Raw genomic sequence first — 26,342 nt, 5'->3', positions numbered from 1 at the left:
TTACCAGTTGTAAAAATTGTTTGGGTTTTCTGCGGGTGGAGGGTCTCCAGGAAGCGGAACTCTCTGCCCGTGGAGGCCCTTCTCCAGGGCAGGCAGAGGATCGGTCTGGACCATTCTTGACAGATCGGAAATGCTGGTTTTCAGCGCATGCGCTGTGCATGCAAGAAACCGATATTTCCGATGCCCCTGAGCATGCGTACACAGCGCGTAAATACCCGTAGGGTTCTGAATATCTGGGCCATTGTCAAGGAAACGTTATAAGTGAAGGAATGAAGATAGTTTCAATCGATCTGTGATTTCACGTCATGTTTGAGTGAATATAAAATAAAAGAATACAAACAGCCGATGTGTTTATTATTCCTCGGCTCAGATATCTGAGGGAGTCCGTATGGAGCCGGGTGGGAAATGGAAAAAAGCGTCTCTGCTCGCTATTTACAAACAACCCGAAAACCCGTTCTTTGAGCAATACCAACCAGTGGGAATCTTCCCAAACCATTGCTGGTCTCACTATACACGCGGACAGAGAGACACTCTCACTGTGATAGGAATCCTTCACATGGGGACAGTGAGCGGACTGCTGCTCGTTTCCAGTCAGTACATTCACAATTAGAAGGTGTATTTAAGTGGAGGCAACATTTGTGCAATGAAGATTGGATATCAAACGGAAAATACAGACCTGAGCCCTGGGTCTGAGCGGAATCCTCGCCGGGTGGAATATTCTCAATCTCTTCATAAATTGCTTGGTACGAACCAGCAGGTGACTCCCTGCCGTGAGTGACAGCAGCTGTTGGAGGGAGGGCGGGGAGATTAACATTTTGATTCACTCCACGCGCAGTTCACAGGAATTCATCTGCGAATAAATTCAACTAACAGATATAGTGCTATTCAAGGGCTAGAATCAATTAGCGTGAATGTGGAGGAGTTTAGTTGTGTGTGTGATTCCGTGTGTTTGTCTGTGTCTCTGTACAGACACATGTTCACCTCCAGCAGACTGCGGCCAGTTGTATTGAACTCAGGAAGACGGAATGAGGGGGTATCAGGAAAAATGAACTCCAGTTGATCGCTCCGTAACGGGGCCACACGGGGAGTTCATCTGAAGAGAAGCTGGGTGAAGTTGACTGATCTCTGCGGACAGCATCAGTTTGGAAGCGCGAGTGAGGAGCTGATGGTACTTTGGCATGTCCCGTCAGTGTGAGAGGAGCCATGCTGTGTACACAGAGCAGGAGTGTGTTGGGTGATTGAGATAAGAGTGCAACAGTTGTGTTGGGATGTAGATTAATCACTGGAGATTGTAGAAAGTCCTAGAAAACTGTCAATTCTCAAAAGGGTGGGCAGAACAGAGTTCGAGATTGGGCATCCAGGAAGAACAGCAGATCAATAAATAACTGAGCGCACAGGCCAAACTGTTCAATAACATTTTTGTCCCATTGTTGCAGCAAGTAAATTCTTCTGGAATCTCATGTACCGGCTGATGAACTGGGACAGTGAATGTGGACACTTTAAATAACTCTCCATTTTAAATGTCCCATTTTACTAATTAGGGCAGCTCAGCGAATGGAGCAATTCGCCAAAAGCGGATTCAGATTTATTTCAACAATACCACATTCAACAACAATAAAAACAACTTGTATTTATATAGCGCCTTTATGGTAGTGAAACGTCCCAAGGCGCTTCACAGGAGAATTATAAGAAAACAAATTTGACACCGAGTCACATAAATACAAAGTAGGGCAGGTGACCAAAAGCTTGGTCAAACAGGTAGGTTTTAAAGAGCGTCTTAAAGGATGAAAGAGAGATGGAGAGATTTAGGTGGGATTTCCAGAGTTCAGGGCCTAGGCAACAGAATGCACGGCCACCAATGGTTGAGCGATTGTAATCAGGGGTTCTCAAGAGGGCAGAATTAGAGGAGCTTAGAGATCTGCCGGGGGGGGTGTTGTTGTGCTGGAGGAGATTACAGAGATAAGGAGGGGCAGGCCATGGAGGGATTTGAAAACAACGATGAGAATTTTGAAATGCAGGCGTTGCTTAACCGGGAGCCAATGTACGTCATAGGGAAAAGTGGAATGAACTGCAGACTCGCCAGGATATGAAGCGATCTGAGATCAAATATTAGTTCAGTGGTAAGCTTTGTGCCTTACCTCTTCTTGTTGACTTTCTCTGTATCACCGCCATCAGTGCGATTAGCTCACAGATTAGAAGGACTCCAAGGGTTATGCAGACTGCAACAGGGATGGAGGTGGTTTAACCTCCCTGTCCTAATCACAAGATTACAGAAAGATTTAACACAGACACAGTCCGCCTTGTATTTATAAAAATGTTCCAGTCAATTTGAAACCGCTCACATTATCTTCAGAAATGAACAAGACCAAGAAAATGTCAATAACACCAATACACTAATGCGAACGGTAACATCAAAGCTAATAATTGTACTAATAATGGTAAGTACCTGCAGGTGTGGACGGAGAAGCAGCAGGAGGCAAATCGAGTCCTGTGGAATATATTTTATAATCATTTCATCAACTTCAAATATTAGGATATGTTTTAAATTTCCGAAATCTATGAGTCATGTTCGCAGAACGAGGAAACCCCCTGCAACACTTACCGGATCAAATCACACTGGTATCTTCATTGTGATCACAGTCATGTTGACCTGGCGGTGAGGAACAACAGTCGGACAGAACGGATTCACTTCCCCTCATCCAGCCAGATAAGACCGGCACCCTGGGCAATGGCGGCCCCTCCTGCGGCCAATAGAGCGTGGCCGCAACCCAGCTGTCTGCAGACAACATTGTCATCGGCCATATCCCAGGAGTCATCACACACCGTGCCCCAGCTATGATTGGACAATATCTCCACTCTCCCGGAGCAGTTGGTGTTGCCTCCAACCAGGCGCAACGGTTGTCCCGAGTCTATCAAAGAGAATCATTTATTGCTATTTATTTAGTACAAGCCTGGAATACAAGTCAGATAGTTGGTATATTGAAAAGGAGGAAGCACCTGGTGAATGTCCATGTTCAGAACCAGAGTCTCGAACGCAGACCCTTGAACTGTGGGATCTCTCCGGCGCTTTGGCTTCTGTTGAGAAGAGAAATATTCTGACTGTATTGGAATAACACCCGCACATTGAGAGATTCCTTTTGTTACCTGCACAAACAACACCTGCATCCTCCCTGTGATCACAGTTGTGTTCCCCCCCCCCGGGCCTGTCTGACACTGCCAAAGGGTCGACTCGTGTGAATTACACTCCATCTCATCGAGCCAAATGGGTCCGGATCCCGCTCCGAATAACCAAGTGTTATACTCAATAGATATGAGGGGGCCGCACTGTAACTGTTTACAGATCACTCCTGCATCATGTGGATCCAGTTTCTCCGAGCACAGTGTTCCCCAGGTCCCATTGTAGGACACTTTCACTCTTCCCTCACAGCGATGCTTTCCTTTCACCAGCCGCATCTCTTTGTGCTCTGTCAATGAAACAAGAAATATCCAGGTGGTTCGATTGATAACTCGCTGTGTGCTCATACTGCACAACACACGTTGCACCGGTTGTATTCACTGGTGTCGGTAATTATTTCAGAAATGTAATGGAAATACATCTACATTCCGAACATATAAGAAAGAAGAGTCAACACGGATTTCAAAAGGAACGGTTATGTTTGACCAACGCTGTTGAATTATTTGAAAAAGTTACAAAAAGTGTAGACGAGGTTAAAGCAGTAGGTGTAATATGCGTGGATTTTCTAAAGGCCTTCGATAAGGTACCACATTGTAGAATCATGACTAAGGCCAGAGCATGTGGAGTCAGTGGAGAAGTAGCAGAATGGATAGCTAGCTGGATACTAAACAGAAAACAGAGAGTAGGGGTTAAAGGTCGTTACTCCGACTGGTGGAAGGTGCGAAGTGGACTTCCACAGGGATCGGTGTTGGGGCCACTGTTACTTATCATTTACATTAACGATTTGAATTGGGAATGGGGATTAGAATTTCAAAATGTACAGGTGACTTCAAATTGGGGGATATGGTAAATACTGAGGAAGACTGCGACAAAATACAAGAAGACATTAATAAACGGGCAGAATAGCGTGTTATTAGCAAATTAATTTTAATATAGGTAAGTGTGAGGTGTTGCGTTTTGGTAGGAGGAAAAGGAGGCCACATGCTCCTTGGAAAATAAGAGTCTAAATGGGGTAGAGGAGCAAACGGATCGAGGGATACAGATTCACTAATAACTAAAAGTGGCGGAGACCAAAGCTAAGGATCATAAATATAAGATAGTCATCAATAAATCCAATAGGGAATTCAGGAGAATCTTCTTTACCTAGAGAGTGGTTAGATTGGGGACTTGGACTGCATGGAATAGATGAAGCGAATGGCACTAAAAGTGAAGCTCGATTAGTACACACGAGGGAGAACGAAATAGAAGATATACAGATAGGGTTTGATGAAGAAGGGTGGGAGGATGCTCGTCTGCAGCATGAACACCATACAGACCAGTTGGGCTGAATGGCCTGTTTCTGTGCTGTAATTCTATGTAATTCTATGTAACATCTCACGTCTGAAGCCTCACGAATAACACTGCAGAAAATGTTCTTACCTGAACACATCATCATCACATCTTCTTTATGAGCACAGTCGTGGTTACCCCACGGTGCTGAGGGACATTCCCAGAGACCCGATTCGTTGCCCGAACAGTTCAGTTCATCCAACCAAACTGGGCCTGAGTCTGGTTCACAAGCAGCAGGAAGTTCCAGGGCCAATGCATTTCTGCAACCCAGCTGTTTGCAAACCACGTCAGCGTCGGCCAGGTCCCAGGAATCATCACAAACTGAGCCCCAGGTCCCATTGTAATAAACCTCCACTCGCCCAGCACATGGGCTTCCACCGTCGGACAGCCTTAACTGCACGTGTTCTGTTGGAGCACAATACAGGAGGATTATACTTCCAATACACATGAACCTCATCACTCAATCTAACCCAATGTATGTTTTCCAGCGAAAACATTCTGTCCTTTTGATGAGTCTATGACAGGTAAATTAATCTATGCAGCAGAACATCTGTCTAACCTCATATTGCATAGAATGCAGAGCACAGAAATGTTTCCGATAACTCCTACACATGGCTGCTGGGATTTGTTGTCTCCAGTTCCCTCATTTTGTTTCGAAGGCTGCGTACATTGTTGTTCAGGCAATTGAATGTGTTTTTTAATGAACTGTTTCACTTCCTCTATTTTAACAGTCATTTTATACTCATGTTCCATAACTGTATATGTTTCCTGGCCGTTTATGTAACCCACATATTTTTTACCTTGTATCCCATTTACTCCCATCTCCTATTATGTTTAACTTCAGGCTGATGTTCATTTCACCAGAATCCCCCGCGTCTGACTAGTTTACAGTCTAATCCACAAACCTAGTTATTACTTCGGCTGCATCCTGCAGAATGCAACAAATACAGTATCTATGTGTAGACAGATGTTCTGGGGCTGTACTGATGTAAGTACACTAACACATTCTATAGGGGAACATACATCAGTAAAACCCCAGAACATCAGCCTAGACTAACATACTGCATAATGGAACTTACACCATTTCAGCCTCAGAACGTCTGTCTACATTCACATGCTGTATAATGTCACTTAGACCAGTACATGCCAAAACATCTGTCGACATTTCTACACAGTATAATGAAACTTACACCAGTACAACTCCAGCTCATCTGCCTACACTGATATGCTGAACAATGGAACTGATTTGCAACCACGGAATCCCTCCCTAAACATCTCAACAGGTCCACCTTTAAGCCGCCCTCTTCAAATCTACCCTCTGACCAAGCTGTTAGTCACCATTTCTAATATCTCCTTGTTGGGCTCTGTGTCAGTTTCCTGTCTGATTGCGCTCCTAGGAAACGCCTTGCGACGTTTGTATTTGCTAAATGTGCAAAACAATGCAAGTTATCATTGTTGTTGTTTCTTCCTTCAGCCGGTGTACTCTCGCTTTTCTCTCACCCCGTGAGTTAAATAACTGGGGTAGAGACACGGAGGAACAAGTGACCAATATTACCACTTTTCTCAGCGGATAAGATATTCCCCTTGATGGTTCTGTAAAAGTCAACCATTTGTTCACCTGAACACAGGACCCCTACGCCGATGCTGTCATTGAGAGATGGATCCAATGTGAATGAGCTGCAGTTCCGGAGCTGAGACTCGTTTCCTTCACACTGGACATCATTCACCCACACGGGCCCTTCACTCTCTCCGTACTTTGAAGAGTTATAAGCGGCTATCGCAGAGCCGCAGCCCAGCTGCCTGCAGACCACGTTGGCATCATTTAGGTCCCAGAGGTTGTCCCGCACTCTCCCCCAGCTGCCGTTGTAGTAAATCTCCACTCGCCCGTCACAGCGGCTTCCCCCATTAGTCAGTCTCGGCGGCCAACCTTCATCTACAAAAAGAAACACATTGAGAGCAACGTTTAAACTGAGCCAAAATATCCCATAATTTACTAACTCTCACCCGGACAGTTATTGTTAATTGTAATGAAAGCATTTCTGTAATAATTACCCACAAGATTTGGAGGCCGATCCTCTCCGCCATTACCTTTTCTCAGTGAATTGATTTTAGAGAGATGCCGAGCAGCTTCCGAAGGCTAATCTGGGGAAAGGGGCTAAAAACTAACTGAGGGCGGGCGGCCCAGGCCTGCTATTGATATGAGCTCTGGTCAAATGCAGGAGCACAGCCTTAAAATAGCTTCTGGCTGCTCATAGTTCAGCTGATGTGGAGAGAAACAAACAGAAGTGTAATTGATGGAGCGCTTCCCAGGACGGCCCAAAGCTCTTCACAGCCACTGAAGTACTACTGATTCGTAGAAACTGCGACAGCGGCGGGACAGGCTGGAGGGGCTGAAGGGCCTCCTCCTGTCCACATGTCCATTAGTTTTAACCTGTGAAACGCGAGAGCTGATTTGCGCTCAGTCAGTTCGCACAAACAGCAATGAGATAAAGGACCAGATAATCTGTTATAAGGTAGTGCTGGTTGAGGGATAAATATGTTCCAGGACACCGGGATAACTGTGATGTGCGTAAAGTTCGTGAAATAATCAGAGAGACAGAGCAGTTTATGGGTATTAAAACTCATCTCGCACTATTTATCTGGCAAGAAGTCAACAGAATTTTCTTTTAAAATACAGCTGATCTTTGCGGATAATTCTATTTTGATTCATATTTGAACCGGTAACATTGATAACGGTTCCAATACTGGTGCTGTGTTTCCGTGCTATAGCAGTGGTCCCGGGGGCTTTTTGCCGTTTCAATAGCTGTTGGTGGCGAACGCTGGGTAATGCTCCGAATTTACAAAGATTTACACCGTAACACGAGATATGTATTTATTAAACGTGCACTGGATTGAAACCCTTTGATTCATTGCTAATTTACTTCAGACCAGTCGAGCGACACACACATCTGAAGCTCGCTTAGTGTCAGAGGAAGAAGGTGGTCTTGATCAGTAAACAGAGTGAATCAGTGACTTACAGAAATAGAGCCATTGGTGTGAGACTCTGCTCGACAGGAGAACAGTTGGTGTATTTCAGTTCAATACACTGAGTGAAGTCATCCGAGCAGATGACACTCGCGTCATTTCCACGTGAGCAGCTAAACTGATCCCAGGATGAAACCGGACAATCCCACAATCGGGACTCGTTCCCCCGGCACCTGTAGTTCTCCTTCCACACTGGGCCGGTTCCCATCCCAAAGTGAGCTGCTCCCGGGTTTGCGGTGACTGCCCCGCACTGAAGGTGCTCACAGACCACGCTGGCGTCTTCTAAACCGAAATAAACATCACACAGCGTCCCCCACTGGTCTCCGTGTAGCACTTCCACCCGGCCGGAGCACCTGTTCTCCCCACCAACCAATCGGGGTCCATGGTTCCCTGTTTTGGAAACAAATACAGATTCAAATAGATTGTAAATCACCTTTAGTATATATATGGGGCAAAATGGAAAATAGGGGAAAATTAGGGGAAGCTTTTCCACTACTATCGCACATCCGTAATTTATCAAATAATTATTTATTTGCAACAATCAAAGTTACTACAAGACGCCGTTAAGAAGTTGTCTGATAACTCAAAGTTGACAGCTCTTCCTGAAAAACTAATGTAATGTTGGCATTTATCTCGAGGGGCTTGGAATATAAAAGTGAGGAAGTGATGTTTCAGTTGTATCGAGTCTTGGTCAGACCCTATCTGGGGCACTGCTCTCAATTTTGGGCACCGCATTTCAGAAAAGCTATATTGGCCTTGGAGGTGGTGCAGCACAGATTCAGCAGAATGACAACAGTGATTGAAGTGATGGAGGGACTGAATATTTAAGGTGTTGGATGGGCAGGCAATCAAGTGGACGGTTTCCATCTTGATAGTGTCGAAATTCTTGAGTATTTTTGCAGCTGCACCCACCCAGGCAAGTTGAGAGTATTCTATCAACTCCTGACCTGAGCCTTGTCGGTGGTGGAGAGGCTTTGGGGAGTCAGAAGGTGGGCCACTCGCTGCAGAATACCCAGCATCTGACCTGCTATATTAGACACGGCATTTGTGTGGCTGGTCCAATTGAATTTCTAGTGAATATCCACACCCAGGATATTGACGGTGGTTGGCTCGGCAATGGCAAAGCCAATTAATGTCAGCGGAGGTGGTCAGACTTTGACATGTTGGAGATGGTCATTGCCTGAAACTTGTGGGCACAAATGTAACTTGCGACCTGTCAGCCCATGTCTGGATGATGTCCACATCTTGCTGAAAGTGGGCATGGCTTGTTTCATCAACAAAAGAATTGCGAAAAGAGCTGAACACTCTGCAATCATCAGCAAACAGCACCACTTCTGAGGTTATGTTGGAGGTAAGGCAACTTATGAAGCAGCTGACGATATTTGGCCCAAAGACTGAAACTGGGAAGAAACTATACACATAAAGGGTAGTGGAAATCTGGACTTTCTCCACCTGCTCCCCAAAGGAAAGGCTTTGCATGCTGTGTTCAATCGAAATGTTCAACACTGTGATTGATTTTTGTCTGTTAAGGGTATCAAGGAATTGTGGTAAACCACTGTAGTTCACTGTGTTCACTGTTGTTGTTGTTGTTGTTGTCGTTCACTCTTGTTTCACTGTTGTGCCTGACTATGCCTCAGCTGACTCCGCCCCTGGGCTACCGAGTATAAGAGCGGCCGCATGGCAGATCCTGGCATTCGGTCGTCCACTAGAGGCATAGTCCTGATCTGTCTGAAGTGCAATTCAGTAGTTAATAAAAGCCTGTCGTTCTGAACTCTGCCCAGCCTTTTATTAGAATTGATAGCGCATCAGGAATATGGCTCAAAGGCAGAAAAATAGAGTTGAGATACATATCAGTCATGATCCAATTAAATGACCGAACAGGCTAGAGGTACGGAATCCCCTATTTCTGATCATATGGATTTGTTTCCCATCATATCAGCTGTGGGGAGTAAAGTGCATAGATTCTATAATATGACTGCCCAATCTTCTCCCTCTGGCCTGATTATACTGACCAGTGCGGGAGCACAGCCGCCCCCTGATACCCTGCTGTTCAGTGAGTGTGACTCTGCACAGGGCGGGTCGAAAGGCTATTACCGTGTGGGACAATTAATGTGGTCTGGTGTTCACATCAAAGTATCTAAATAGGTCAATGCGTGTTTATGAAGTCAATGTCCGACGTTTGGGGCAATGGTCAATTATCAAGGTCAGTGAACAGTTAATGAGATAAGTGATCAGTGTCGTGTTAATATGATTGATGCTAATTAAAGTGACTGCACCACTAAGAAGTTTAGTGCGGGTCTCCTAAGTCAGTATACCGGTAAAGTTGACAGTGCACGGCTGGTGACATCTTTATGCCGTTAATCAAGTGAATGTTGGGCTAATGACCGCAGTGCAGACAACATCACACAGGAGCATCAGCAATGGAAATGGTGCCGGGGTTGTGGTCAGTGCCGGTTTAATGACGTCAGCCGATGGGTAAGGAGCGCAGTGAAGAGACCAGAAATCCGTGTTCGGGCAACGAGGACAATCGACCGCCCGTAACATCAGTGCACGACAAATCATTTCGGAATCAAGGGAGGTTAACAGAAAAGGAACCAAACTAATGACGTCAAAGCACGGTTCATCAAGTCAACTTATTTTTAACAAGGGTTCTGAATTGTTACTTAGTCAACCTGTGGTTAATTATGTCCACCTAGAATTAATGAATGCAACCTGTGTTTAATAAGGTCTGTAACTTGTAAATCATTCAAAGTACATTGAAAGATGTGCTCGGTCAATGATACCAGCGTGTGATTAATGAAGATAACCCATAGTGAATGAGGCGGTGTCCTATTAATGAACCTACCGTGATGGTTTATGAAGTGTGCACAAGTTTAATGAGACAGTGCGCAACTAGTGAGTTGTTAGACACCGATTGTGACATCAACTGCGCTGGAAAAAAATATTTCGGTACAGGCGGTAAATAAACTAACAACAAATCTGCTTACTTCAGAAGATATCTTTAAGTTTAGAAACTTTCTATTGACAAATTATTGCAGATACTTTGACGTGTTAGGCCAGACCTATAACAATAAAAGTAAACTGTAAGGATTAGTTTATAGATGAAGCTGGGGGAGCCCGGCTTTGCCAGGGCTGCTTTTGGGCCGGGCGGTTTAAATTGTGTCCCAGGCTTTGGGGCCTCCCTGTGTCTCTCTGTGAATCTGGTGCCGGGCAACATTTTAAATCGAGTCCCAGGCTTTTGGGCCCTGTCTCTGTGTCCCTCTCTCAATCTGCTGCTGGGCAACATTTCTACCTTTTTAATACCGTGAAAGATGAAAGTGAAAGTACTTATAAAACGTTTTTGGTAAATCTTATGTTATTTTTAAAAAAGATACTAACTTTTTCGAAGCTGGATGAGCAGATTTTGAGCTGGAAGTAAATGGGGTTTTTAGCTTGAGGCAATGGCTGCCAGATCCCTGAGATGAAAACGATTAGTCCCGCCCACAGACGCAGCAATTGGCCAACCATCAGGCGACCGAACTGTAGGATTGGTCAATCGTGACGGCACAGGTTTGGTCGAACCTTGACATCAGTCAATCAATGCTAATTAGCAGATAATGAGTTTAATTTTGAAGGTTTTATGCATAAGGCGCGAACAATTTTCGTCCGACCGAAAAGTAAATATGCTTACGACCGTCCCGGAACCGTAAGCTTTCTTTGGTGGTAACGCACGCGTAGGTACGCTCTATAACTTTTGAGTGCATAGCCGGACAGACGCACACCGGAGGACAGACTGACAGACAGATAGACAGACAGACAGATCGATCCTTTTATATATATAGATTGTTGGAGAGAAACCTAGGAATGTCATCTTCCTCAGTTTTCCCAATATTATTGAGGAAGTTGTCTGTTGTCTGTACTCACCGGAACAGATCACACTGGCATCGTTCCTGTGGGTGCACTCGTGGTGATTTACTGGAGAAAGAGTGCAGTCCATCAGACTTGTCTCGTTGCCTGTACATTCAAAGACATCACTCCGCAGAAGTCCAGTGCCCTCTCCAAAATAAGCCCCTCTTGGCACGGTCACAGTGACTCCACACTGAAACTGTGCACAGACCACATTGGCGTCATTCAAATCCCAGTGAAGGTCACACACTGTTCCCCAGGTTTCACTGTACTGGACCTCCAGTCTGCACGAGCATGGGGAGTCTCCGGACACTAGTCCAGGAAATCTGTGATCTGAATAATAATCATAATAATCAGAATAAAGATATTGACAAATGAATACACATCTGATTCATCGCAGATCTGACACAATTGGTTCTCCGATTGGTTCCATTCTGGTCCAATACCGATGATGCTGTTTTTCCTCTAACGCTATTGGTTATAATGTGACTGGCTTTTTATAATATTGCTTTATTTGTTGGTACCTTACCCAGTGGCCGTCACTGTGATGTTACAAACACACACTTTATCAGCAGAGAGAATGCGGCAAAGTATCGATAGAGAGAGAAGAGTAAATCGAAGTCAAGCAATCGCTGTCCTCCCTGCACCCACTTTGGGTTCGCCCCACTGCCGGCCGCATCCATGTTCTCCTCCAGAAAGCAGAGGCCGAGATGGGCCGGCAGAGGATGCCCTCGCTTTCACCCTGTAACTGAAGGACACCGAGGGGAGAATTTCCCGACCACCCCGTTTCCCTCCAGGCACACTCTGCTTTTACACAACACACGATGCATCCGTTTGATGATGACGGTTGGAGCCGGTACAGCTCATTAACCCAGAATGACCCTAAAGACGGCTTTTCGCATCTGTCTTTTCAATTATTCTATTTTCCTCAATCAACCTACACCGCAGTCCAGACCAATCCTCCATCGTTCTCTGTGAGAAGAATATCCGGACACCAGTCCTAAGTCTGTCTTTCACTCCCATCAGTATTTCCCACCTTGTTCTATTGACACGATCAAATTAAAGGTTTTTTCTCAGATTCACCATTTCGCTCTATTTTCTGCCTCCAGCAGCTCGCTTCCCGCTTCAAGGCCCATTATTCAGCACATCGGCTTGTAGAGATCCGACTCCAGTTTTGGCTCCACACAACTGCCAGGATTTTATTGTCCCCCTGTACCTGGTTACCGGAACTATACACGGTGAGCAAGGTGGGGCCTGGACAGAGCACGGTCTAGTTTAACAATGACCATTTGTGCCTCGTGACCGGAACTATACACAGAGCAAGAGGCGTGACTGGATGGAGCTCTGTTCGGTGAAATCCCGACACCCTGATTTGCCCTGCACTCTTTTGCTTACATAGTTGAGCATTCGGTTTCTTTGCTGATTGCTGTTGTTCGCTGATTGGACATTTGAGGGTCAAGGCCAAGAAATAAGATCGATCAAAAACAGATAGATCCGTGAATTTCTAAATGGTGAAAAGGTAGAAAGGTCTAAAGAAATTGTGGGGTACATGTACACAGATCACTAAACTGCAGTGGTCAGTTACAAAAACACTATAAAAAGTCTAGTAAAATGTTAGCATTTATATCTAGAGAGCTAGAATGTAAACAGGAGGAGGTTTTGCTACAGCTGTACAGCGCCCTGGTTAGACCACATCCGGAGAGCTGGGTACAGTTCTGGGCACCGCACCACAGAACGAAGATAGTGGCCTTGGAAGGAATGCAGCGCAAATTCACCAGAACATTGTCAGTGCTCCAAGGGTTAAACTATTAGGAGGGATGACATGAACTAGGCTTGTATTTCCTGAAGTTTAGAAGGTTAAGGGAAGATAGAATTGGTGCTTATAGAATTTTGAAAGGAGCTGGTTGGGCAGATACAGAGAAACTTCTCCCATTGGCGGGGAGTCTAGGACCAGGGGACAGAACCTTAAAATCAGAGCCAGGCCATTCAGTAGAGAATTTCGGGAACAATTCTTCACATTAAGGTTGGTAGAAGCGTGGAACTCATTCCCACAAAAAGCAATAGATGCAAGCTCAATTAATAATATTAAATTGGTGATCAATATATATTTGCAAAGCAAGTTTATGATGAGATATAAAAACAAGGCTGGTAGATGGTGTCCGGATAAGCCATGATCGAATGGATGGCGGGAGACTCTCGCGGTGCTGAATGGCCCAATCCTGTTCCTTTGGTTCGTCTCCTCAACTCCCCTCTCCTCCCCCAGTGTGATCTTATTCCCGAAGATGACCAGTTTGGATCCAGATTATAGAACGTGAATTAGTGTGAGCCCTCCACTAAATATCTTCATCGCCCCCACTTCTTATCCATTCCCAGACCTACCTTAAATTGCCACTGCTTTAAATTTACCTCAGATTATACGTCTGTTTGATGACGCTGGATAACATCCCACTGTCTTTACAGTCTCTCTAAATGAAAGACTGTTCCCGACTAGTTGGATATAGTTTCTGTACAAGGCAAGGGATAAACATCCGGCACAATTTCTGATTTCTCGCACTAACAGAAACTACATGTGAACGCGTCCAAGAACAACGGGAGTCACCATATAGGGACCGATCTCCCACATCAGATTCAACATTTTAAAGTGAAATTCCCATAACCACTTATTTATTTAATCAAACAGTTCCGCAAAAGTCCTGACAAGACGACGGCTAAAGTGACCATGATTGATGAGAAACACGGGCCGGAGTGCAGATTTCCAGCCATGTTCTCTCTCTTCCCCACTCCCCGCTCCCCCCAGTTCCTGTTTAACTGAGACAGTGAGTGCCGTTGTGAAGGGAGCCGCAGTAATCCCGATCCTTCCTCATCCACCTCCGCCACTAACAGCTAGTAACCATTCAGCACATGCCCCGAATTACCCGGAATAATTACGGGGAACGCAAATACACACTCAGTACATCTCTCAGTAAACAGGATCTCTTAATCCCGGACAACTCTTACAATACCGGACCCAGAGCGCTCCCTTTGAGAACCGGATCCTGACCGCTCCCTTTGATAACCGGGACCCACACCGCACCGTTTGAGAACCGGGTCCCAGACCGATTGTGAATTTCCTGCGAAGTCCCCATATTTTTTCTCTTACTATCTAAACTGATCTAAATAAATTATTATATTATGAATTTTAGTTTAAAGATTTCATTGTGTTATTGCTGCATTTATAACCATGCTTGTAAGCCCTGATGTAATATGCCCTGGATCGTCCTGATAAGATATTAAATGGAAAAAACCGTGGCGTTGGTCCTCTCTTGATTAACATTTTAAAAGTGCCTCTCAGCAAACATAATAATAAGGACAGACAGCGTGTCTGTGGGAACAGAACTAGCAAGGTGCTGTATGGCTGCCACTGTGTGGAATGTTCTGATATCTGCAGTGAATTAAAAACACAGTCAAACAGCAAGGACACCACATCTCAGCCTATGGGGACATGTTCCGTTTGTGTTGCCATAACTACCCCAGAAGTGAGTCTTGATGGTCAAAAACAGATGATGTCAGGGTGTTATGAGATGAGGGCCTGACAGGGCCGGGCGGGATCATTAGGTACGGGGCATCCCTGCAATTGCACAGGGGCTTTTAGGTGTAAGTCAATGATTGGGTTTACTGGTCCCCAAAGGCTTTACTGGGAAGAAGAATTATAAGAAGTGGGTTTCTGAAACACATAAATTGTAGAGGCATTCAGCAAAGAGCTTGGGAACACCCTCCAGACCAGACGAGGAGGGATTCGGGTTGGTGGAGGACCCACACGCGTAAACCAGGCGGCCGAGCGAGCCCAGAGGCCAGGGCCGGTTGGAGTTGAACCCTGGAGATCGCGTTTTCTACCCAGGGCTTAACGGGAAATATAAATTTTTATGCACCTTGTTTAACTACCGCTCAGATGCTGTAATGTATCAAATCTCACTTAAACTGAACAAAATATAAGTACTCTCACCAATACGGGTCAAGACGAATCTTTTCGAACTTGGGAGTGAAACGGTTAATTGGCAAAGACCCAGAACCTCTACACGCTCCCTTTGATAACCGGGTCACAGCCCGCTCCCTTCGATAAGCGGGACCCAGACTACTCCGTTTGATCCTGATCCTCTCTAACTTTTACCGCTGCACAATAGAGAGCATCCTGACGAACTGTATCACAATATGGTATGGCAGCTGTAGCTACTATGACCGGAAAGCCCTGCAGTGGGTAGTCAAAACTGCCCAACGCATTACCGGCACCCGGCACCCGGCTACCGACTACAGAGCACATATACCAGAAACGCTGTTTACGGAGGTCACGGTCCATCATCAAAGACCCTACCCACCCCAGCCACAGTCTGTTCGCCCTCCTGCCATCTGGGAGACGCTATAGATGCATTCACACACGAACTACCAGATTTAGGAACAGCTTGTTTCCCAGGGCTGTCATCCTACTGAACTCCACAAATAAACTCTAAAGCCTGCACATCTGCTAATGCACTTTATTATGGTTATGTTTATGTTAATGTATTACAAGCCAAATGTATGTTGAATGTTTAAATGTCTTAATCTAAATGTACACTCTCGGGAGCCGCAAGCCTACATTTCGTTGTACTGCACTTGTGCATTAACAATGACAATAAAGTTGATTATTATTATGATTATGATTAATTGCTACTATCTCTGTACAGGGATTGTTCCCCCAATAACAGCAGCTGCCCCCGAATTTTCACTCTTGCTTTAGTAATGATGAAATGTCATCGACCTGAAACATTAACTCTGTCTTTCCACAGATACTTCCTGACCAACTGAGTGCTTCCAGCATTATCGGATTTTAGTTCAGATTTCCAGCAGCCGCAGTAATTTGCTTTTGTTTTAGAGTGAAATTCCGGGAATCTGGTGTAAATAAACACTTCTGAGTTCGGGTAGTAGCAGAATGGATAGTAAACTGGCCAGAAAACAGGAAACAGAGAGTAAGGACTAAAGGTAATCACTCAGACTCGTAATAGGTCGGAAATGTTGAGCAATAATTTACATAAATGATTTGGATGCAGGAAACGGAAGCAACATTTCAAAATTTGCGGATGGAATCTACTTGGCGCAAAATTAATGCTGAGGTAGACTGCGATAAACAACACAAGAAGGCATTAATAAGATTGCAGAATTTGTAGTTCATTTTTCTTGGGAAGTATGAACCTAAATTGGGTCGAGTAGCAATGGGATCTAGAGGTACAGATACACAAATCATTAAAATAGCGACACAAGTTAATAAAGCCATAGAAAATGCAAACAAAGCACTGGGGTATATTTCTAGAGGGACAGAATTGAAACGGAGAAGAGTTATGTTCGACTTGTATAGAACCTTGGTTAGACCCTACTTAGATTACTGCGCACAGTTCGGGTTTCCATTTTATAAAACAGATAAAGAGGCACTGAGAAAATAACCATTTGCAACGATGATACTGAAACTGAGAGGCAATACCTATCAGGAAAGATTGAACAAGCTAGAAAAAAGATGGCTGAGTGTTGAATTAATAGTAGTAATTAAGAATATGACAGCATTTTATAGGGTAAAATAGAGAAAGTTTCCACTTGTGGGGTGAGCAAAACTAGGAGCCATAAATATAAGCGCGTTACAAATGAACCACTATCTGGTTAAGTTTGTTTCTCCTGAATTCCCTATAGGAGTCATTTGTCTGCGATTATATCCTATTTATCGTCTCATTCAAAACTCGAAATGAATGCGAATTTACAAGCAGTTGTGGGATCTTACTGCGTAGTTCCTCCCGTGCTGCCCACAGTAACCACGGACCAATTGCCCAGGCTCCCCGAGGCTGAGAAACCTCCCTCCCCAGTCTCAGATTCACAGTCTGTGGAAAATATCAGATCGCACAACAAGCGATTAGCGCAGGCGCACAGCCGGGCTCGCGGCGCATGCCCGGTAGCGGCTGTTGGGTTGAGAATGGAGAGTTGGATTGAGATTGTGACATTTCCAGCCGGTCAGCTCATTCACTGCGGCTTTGGGGCAAATCTCAATGGAAACTTCTTCTGTCTGCATTGTAAATGTGCCGAGTGTCAGCTATTTACTGCTCCCGGTGGGGGGGTTTATTATATATAAAACTAGCAATAATATTAGAACACAAACTGTAATCCTAATATTAATAATATAGCATTAATAATAACCAGGGAATTCTGGAATTATAAGCTCTCGCTTTCCGGGGACGGACACCCGCTGATTATTTTACTTCCGCTTTATTCCGGAAACAATCAGAGGCGGCGGGAGATGAGAGATAGAAGAAAGATTTTTACCTGCACAGATGAGGCCGGCATCCCTGGAGTGTGACCCAGCACGGTGACCCATGGAGCTGAATCACACTCCCCCAGAGCGGCCTCGGTCCCGCCGCACTGAACACCAAACTTCACAATGGGTCCTGACCCTCCCCCAAAGTGAGCCCCGCCCGGTGCTGACAGCGCGGCCCCGCAGCCCAGCTCCCGGCACACAACAGCGGCGTCCGGCAGGTCCCAGAGATCATCATTCACAGTCCCCCACTGTCCCCTGTAGTGAATCTCCAGTCTCCCAGCGCACGGACTGCTCCCATTCACCAGGCCAGAGGGACCATGTGAGGAATCAGTGGGAACGTCAGACTGTGCCCAGACCCCGATTAAAACCGGGATTAAATATTAAACATTGCAAAAAGGAAAGGGAAATACGAATAAACGGTCTAAAAGAGCAGGCAAACAGGAGTCAGCGGGAAGTTCGCAGCACCAGAGCGGCTCCCATGGGGTCGGGGTGGGCGATTGGCTCAGAATATATTCCAGCCTCCAGAGGTCGGGAGATGGGTGTGGCCGAAATGGTCAGCTGTCCAACATGATCAGTACCGATTGGCCGAACGTAGAGAGAGCTCACATGCAGTCAGGATTGGAGGAAATTACCCCAATCGCCGGAGACAATAGAGAAAGAGGCGGTGCTGTATGGTCATGTGATCCTAATGTCAGCACTGATTGGTGAGGTGGAAAGTGAGAGCTGCTGTGGGACCGGCAGCAGTGTCAGTGGAGCCGGTCCTTCACACTCTGCCCTTCAGGGACCCCGCTCATTGTCGCTCTGCATGAAGGCAGCAGCCGATCTCAGCTGGAATTAAAGATCTTTAGTAACAGTCCGCGGGAATCAATCTTCCCGTCCGAGGGACACACGAGGAGCGGGTTAATCGGTGATCAAAAAGGCCCTGAGATTGTCACCCAGCCTTAATATTCAATGGGATGGATCAGAGCAGAGAGTTACAAGATAATGCGAAAATAAAAGGCGATAACCTGACGAGTCAGCCTGACTGTTCCCGGGTCTGCCTGAAATGAGACATTGAGAATTAGAGTTCACTGGGGGAAAATGAATAAAACTGTCAGAAGGAAAAGTCACAAATAAAATGAACTGTGGGGTAAGAATCCCCGTCACTTTGTGAAAGAACTGATACCGGGGTCTGTGATTTCATCTGTTCTTCATTCCTTATAAAACCGCAAATACAATCTATGCAGTAAGCTGACATTTGTAAAGTGCCTACAGTTTATCGAGAATGATTTTCACACAAACACACACTGACACCTGGGTGCACTCTCTCCTTGTGGTGACGGTGCTCGGGCCCCATTTATTACCAGTGTGTAGGTGCCCAGAATAGGCGGTGGTGATGGACCTGCTGCTGGTACAATCAGAGAATGATCCAGCACAGATGGAGGACCTTCGCCCATCGCGCCTGTGCTGGTTCTTGGAAAGAGCGATCCAATTAATCCCAGTCCCCTGCCCTTTCCCCGTAGCCCTGAAAATTAGTGCTGACGGTGCTCTGACCGTTTTTTACCCGTGTGTAGTTGCCCTGAGCAGGCGGTATGATGGACCCGCTCTTTTAACAGCTGCAGTACTCTTCTTCCTCTTCTTAGGCAGTCCGTCGAAACCGAGGATGACTTGCTTTCGCACTAAAAATGAGTTCTCAGGTTACAGATGATTCCAACGCGGGACGTACAGTCAATGTCACAGGTGGGGCAGATGGTGGTTGAAGGGGCGGGTGGGGTACTTGGGTTGATGTGCACTCCTTCTGCTGTTTGTACTTGGGTTCTGCTTGCACCCGGCGAAGAAACTCGAGGTGTTAGGCGCCTTCATGGCTGCTTCTGCTCCACTTTGTGCGGTCTTGTGCCAGGGGTTCCCAGGTGTCGGGGATGTTGCACTTTTTCAATGAGGCTTTGAGGGTTTCCTTGAAGCGTTTCCGCTGCCCACCTGGGGCTCTCTGGCCGTGTTGAAGCTCCAACAGACCGCTTGCATTGGGAGTCTCTTATTCGGCATTCAGACGATGTGACCCATCCATCAGAGCTAATTGAGCATGGACAAATCTTCGATGCAGAGCATGTTGTCCTGAGCGAGAACACTGATAGTGGTGCGCCTCTCCTGCCAATGGATTTGCAGGATCTACCTGAGGCAGCATTGGTGGTACCTCTCCAGTGCTTTTAGGTGCCTGCTGACCATGGCCTAATTCTGAAGCATACAGGAGGGCGGGTATCTCTACTGCTCTGGGGACTTTGAGCTTTGTGCTGGGTTTGAGGTCCTGAGCTTCAAACACATTCATCCTCAGGCGACAGAAGGCTGCACTGGCAGACTGGCGGTGTTGCTATTCGTCATCGATGTCTGCCCTTGTTGACAGTAGGCTCCCGAGGTATGTAAAGTGGTCCAGGTTGTCCAAGGCCTCGTCATATATTTTGATAATCAGTGAGCAATACTGTGTGGCGGGGCAGGTTGTTAGAGGACCTTTGACTTACGGATGTTTAGTGTAAGGCCCATGCTCTCGTATGCTTCAGTGAAGGCGTTGACAATGTTTTGGAGTTCGACCTCCGAGTGTGAGCAGATGCAAGCATCGTCTGCATACTGTAATTCGATGATAGAGGATGGGACTACCTTGTATCTGGACTGGAGGTGAAGGAGTTTGAACAGTTTCCCGTTTGTTCTATAGTTTAGCTCCACTCCAGCGAGGAGCTTACTGAGGGTGAGATGTGGCATTGCAGCAAGGAAGATTGAGAAGAGCGTTGATGCGATGACACAGACTTGGTTAGTCCCGATCCATACGTGACTTGTGTCTGTGGTGGATCGCTTGGTCGGGATCATGGCTTGCATGTCATCATGAAGCAGGCGGGGGATGGTGACAACCTTTTGATGGCAGCCGAATTTGAGGGCGCTTTCACAGTGATGTTAGGTTGCAAAGTATAGGATATCCTTCCGAAGTAGATTATGGAAGATAAATATAATTGAAACTATATTATAGATTATCTTACTGTGTGATGAATTTCAGTGCCATTTATTTTCCACGTGGAAATTTCAAAGTTTGAATAAAGTTGTAATTGGAAGTTTCTGCTACTCATTTTATTTCTAAATTCCTCAAACAAAACAAAATGAACCGTTTGTCAGGCGGGTTCATGCCTCTTATCTCCGTGCTGGCTGTTCCTCATTAAATTCCTGCTGAGCGAATTCTCTTGTAACCTGTCCTCACCGATTGGTCCATCATTTTACCCGTTAATCATATTCGGTTAATGGACCTCTCGTTTACTGCTTAAGCTTTGCTGCTTTTTAAAATGCAGCCAATATGTTGACCTGCTCCCAATCCCCCGGATGATATGGTGTCCCACGGATCTCCAGATGTCTTTCTATTCTAAATGTTATATACGAGAGACAGTGTGATGACCTGCTCTCAACCCCCCTGATGATATTGGGTCCCGCAGATCTCCAGGTCTCTTTCTATTCTAAATGTTATATACTAGAGAGAGTAAGTTGACCTGCTCCCCGTCCTCTGGATGAAATATTGCCCTCCAGATTACCTGGCCTCTTTCTATTCTCTCGGTTATATATTACAGACAACGTGACACCGATTCCTGTTCTCAGCTGCGTTTGTCAATAATTCTTGAATGAGAGCAGTTTCCAAACAGAATCTCTCCGCTCTCGTTCTGGCCCGGGTTCTGTAATGTTGACAGAGCGTTACAAGCTTCCACTCCAGGAGAGCCTCAGCAGTCCTTCCCAACACACTCCTGTCCTGCACATTCATCTTTTATCGTTATCCATTGACAGACTAGTGGGAATAATCTTTCAGTGTTTACTCAAAAACGTTAAAAACTCGACGCTTCTGTTAGAATTGGTGATTTTGAGATTACAAAATAGAGTCAATACAGAGTGTTTATAAGAAAATTCTTCTCATGTCAGATTATCTGGTGTGTCAAGAATCAAAATAATTATTTTATATTAAATTATTTCAAGTCCGACCTGAACAACTTTCACAATTAAATGAGTTCCTGTTATGTTTAAGAAGCAAATTAATTGAAATTCTAAAATTGTACGTTAAAACCGCCAGTAAAACACTAGAGGGAGCTCACGCCAAACAATCCAGACCCTGAGCGTTAACAGCGCAAAGAGTAATTTCAAACAAAATATCTCCATAGCCCTTAAATAGTGCCGCGGTTAGAAAATCAACAAAGACGCATCGAATATTGACAAGAACAGGACAAAGTGCTCTGATCGCTATCTGCCGAAGTGAAATACACAAACACATTCAGGAGGTTTTACACAAAGCTACCAGAGCATGGGGCATGTGGAAGGAGATTGAGAAACAAGTCCCACTATCTCATTTAATACTACATTACACTATATGTATCTATGGAGCAATTGGAGGGATATGAAGAAACAAGTCCCTATAACTCATTAATCACGGCATGACACAGTATATAAAGTACGGGACACGTGGAAGGAGATTGAGAAACATGTCCCGATATCTCATTAAACACTACATGATTCTGCAGAAAAAGTACGGATCATTTGGAAAGAGACTGAGAAACATGAATTATTATTCGACATTGTTCATCCAAATGTATGATATAGAAAGCTTAATTTAATATAAAAAGCTCATAGTTTTGACGATACTCAGCAACTAAACAAAGATACTCATACAGCAAATCCCGGGGAGACTTAGGATCTTTCAATAGCATCATTTTGACGAGGGTAATTGATAATACCTCCATCAACAATGATTACTAACTGAAGCAATATAGGTTTCACCTCTAGTTAATATTTAACTCTACAATATTTATAGTCCTTGTCCAACACTCCAAGGCTGAACAAATTATTTAAAAAAAAATTAGGTCAATTCTCTGTATCACATGGGGTCAGACAGCTCTTCTACTGAGAAATATCTGTGAAAGAAAAGTGTGTGTGGGTTCAGTCGGCAGTAGCTGCAGCTTTGACTGGTGTTCTACACTCAGTGAGTTCACTTACACCCCAAACTCCGATACACTCTATCCTAGCCACGGGGGACAAAACAAAACAAATTGCTGCGGTAGTGCCTTAGATTTCTGTGTAAAAGCTAAATTTCACTCAAGGCTCACCTGGGAATTTAAAATAAGTGCAATTCAGATATAAAATATGCTTACATCTGAATAGAATGACATCGACAGAAACGGGTGAAGTTTCCCTATTTGTAGTTGATGGAATTTGAAATGAAACAACCAACCCAAAATATATTTTGAATGAGAATGCTTAAAATTGCATAAAGCACATCAATATTCACTTCAGGCGATCCCAAAGGATGACAAATTTGAATAAAATATGTCCGTTTTCTTCAGATTGAATTTGATCAGCAGGCGATTTGTTGAAATGATTCAGGGAGTGATATATATTTCATGCTTTTTTCTCTGTTCTATGATTTGCAGAATATGTTCTTTAAATTATCTACGAAACAGGATTTTAGAATCCAATCAGGTTTATAAAATAAAATAAATTTAACCACAGAAATATATTTCATTAAACTCACATAGTATCTGATAACAGTGCGATAACTTTTCCCTGACAGTAAACCAGCATTTGTTATTGATAGAGATTAATAAATATAACCAAACACACACTGAAAACAGAGAGAAACTGAACGGAGTCACCGACCAAAAATCTCAGCAAAAAATTCGAGCATGTGGAAGGAGATTGAGAAACAAGTCCCGGAATCTCATTAAATTCTGCATGACTGTATAAAAAGTATGGGGCATGTGGACGAAGACTGAGAAAGTTCCATTATTACATCAGTCTGTACATATAAATGTATTAAATAGAAAACATAGTTCAATATTAAAAGTTCATAACTTTGAAGATAATCACTAACTAAACAACAAAACTCACGCAGCGAATTCTCCAAAGATTTAGGGAATGTTATTAACATCAATATTTGGAGATTGTATTTAATTGTAATTGTCCTAAAGGTTAATGCTAATTCTTACAATATTGGTTCCACCACTAGTTAATATTCTCTTCTAAAATATTTATAAACCTAATCCAACATTCTAATGCTGATTTTTTTTTAAAAACAGTTCAGTTCACTCTATTACAGCGGGTCAGACAGCACTTCTAGTGAGAAATATCTGTGACACAAATGTGTGTGTCGATTCAGTCGGCAGTAGGTGCAGCTTTGACTGGTGTTCTACACTCAGTGAGTTCACTTACACCACAGAATCCGATACACTCTATTCTATCAGTGAACGCGCTCTACTTCCAACAGGCTCAGTTTAAATAATCCAATTAGATTTACAACTCCAGTCTGCTCTGTCTGTACAAGAGCCGCAGGTGGAAGGAGATTGATAAACCAGTCCCGCTATCTCATTAAACTCTACAGGACATGAATAAAATTCAAGAAAACATCATTTACTTTGCACATCACCTCAATGTTTTCAGTAGTAAAGACCAATAGTTACATTACTGAGGTACCTATTATAAAAATAAAAAGCGTATACATAGATAAATTAAACAACAACACATTAAATTCCCCGGAGATTGAGGAAGTTTCAGTGACATCTTTTGGGATAGTGTATTAACATACTAATAATTAATGCTAATTGAAACAATATTGATTGCCCCTCTGGTTAATATTTTTTTAACAATATTGTGGACGTTGTACAACAATCTAACGCTGAACCAACTATTTGTTAATTCCAGTCTCTGCAAAACACTGCAGTCAGACAGCACTTCTACTGAGAAATATCTGAGACCGAAATGTGTGTGTGTGTTCAGTCGGCAGTAGGTGCAGCTTTGCCTGGTGTTCTACACTCAGTGAGTTCACTTACACCCCAGACTCCAGTTCACTCTATTCTAACAGTGACAGCGCTCTACTTCCAGCAGGCTCGATTTAAATAATCCGATTAAAATTTCAACTCCAGTCTGCTCTGTCTGTACAGGTGCTGCAGGGGACAAAATAAAGCAAAATTGCCGCGGTATTTGAGACCGATTGCGGATTTAAATCTAAGTTTGACACAAATCCCGACTGGTAATTTAAAATAAGTGTTAATCAGTTGAACAATATTCTAAACGCGCTGATTGTCACCGACAGAAATGGAGAATTGATGCCCTATTTAAAGTTGTTGGAACTTAAAATCAAACAAACAGCTCAAAATATGTATTAAGTTAAATTTCTTCAAATTAAATAACAATTTCAAGATTCACTTCATACAATCCCAATGAATGACCAAATTGAATAAAATATGCCAGTTTTCTGTAAATGGACCCAGACTCCGATGCACTCTATCCTATCATTGAATGCGCTTTACTCCTAATAGGCTCTGTTTAAATAATCTGATTACATTTTTAACTCCAGTCTGCTCTGTCTGTGCAAGAGTCGCAGGTGGAAGTCGATGGAGAAACTAGTCCCGATATCTCATTAAACTCTACATGACACGATCAAAATTCAAGAAAACAACATTTACTTTCCACATCATCTCAATGTGTTCAGTTGTAAAGACCAATAACTTTATTAATGAGGCACAGAGTACAATAATAATAATCAATGAAGACTCACAGTTTAGAAGCTGCAGTAAAAAGATGGTCAGGAAGGACCGCAGCATCGTCCCCAGAGCCGGTTACAGCGACGGGACCTGAACATTAACCGAATGTTGTTCGCAGATACCGAGCGGGACCTCCAGCACCTTCCGACACCCCGACTGAACTGGAACTTAATTCTTTGCTGACAGTTTGTACAGAAACCAATGTTTCTTTCAAAATAACCAATAGATTTTGAAAGGTGTTAACCGTGAATTGCAGTCTGGTAAAATACACCAATGAGAAGGAACCTGCCCATTAATAGATGCAAAGAGCCCAGGTTCCATCCACTGCCGTTGAGCTGCGTGAGTCTGATAAATGAAATGAGTCAATGACCCCGCATCCGGATCACAGAATCATACAGAACAGACGTAGGCCATTCAGACCGTTAAGCCTGTGCCGGCTCTTTAAAGAGCTGTACAATTTAGTTCCACATAGCTAGCTTTTTGCCTATAACCATATAATCCTTTCTAAATTGTGGAGCACAGAATTGTATCCAGCACTCCAGCTGAGGCATAACCAGGGGTTTCTAAAGTTTTAGCATTATATCCTATTTTTTTATATTCAATGCCCCTTTTTACAAAGCCAAGTATCTCATACACTTTCTAAACCACCCTCCCAACTTACCCAGTCACATTCAAAGATTTGTCAATATGCTCCCTAGTTCCCTCTGTTCTTGCAACCCCTCAAAATATTACCATTTTGATTATACTGTCTCTCCATATTATTCCTCTCAAAGCACCACATTTCACACTTAGCCACATTAAATTGCATTTTGCATGCGTCTGCCCATTTCACCAGTATGTCTATGCCTTCCTGAATTCTGCTACTATAAAGCTCACTATTTAATACGTTGCCAAATGTTATATCGCCCGCAATATTCGAAATTGTATTCCCTATACCCAAGTCCAGGTCAGTTATAGATTGCAAGAAAAGCAATGGTCCTAATAGCGAGACTTGGGGACCCCACTTCATAATTCTATCCAGTCAGATAAAAATCCATTCACCACTACTCACTGCCTCCTATTCCTTTGCCAATGTACTACAGAAGTTACCACC

General features: G+C 44.1%; 1 pseudogene; it reads right to left on the bottom strand.

Moving 5' to 3' along the window:
* Nucleotides 1-25,309, bottom strand: part of LOC147098100 (scavenger receptor cysteine-rich domain-containing protein DMBT1-like) — a 72,571-nt pseudogene extending 47,262 nt beyond the window's left edge.
* Nucleotides 25,310-26,342: the final 1,033 nt, after the last annotated feature.

The sequence above is a fragment of the Somniosus microcephalus genome, chromosome 30 (genome assembly GCF_052327205.1).
Source record: "Somniosus microcephalus isolate GS21.2 chromosome 30, FLI_Smic_1.0, whole genome shotgun sequence".
NCBI classification, from domain to species: Eukaryota; Metazoa; Chordata; class Chondrichthyes; order Squaliformes; family Somniosidae; genus Somniosus; species Somniosus microcephalus.
Note: the sequence above shows the minus strand (reverse complement) of the source record. Positions and strands in the feature narration are given on the sequence as shown.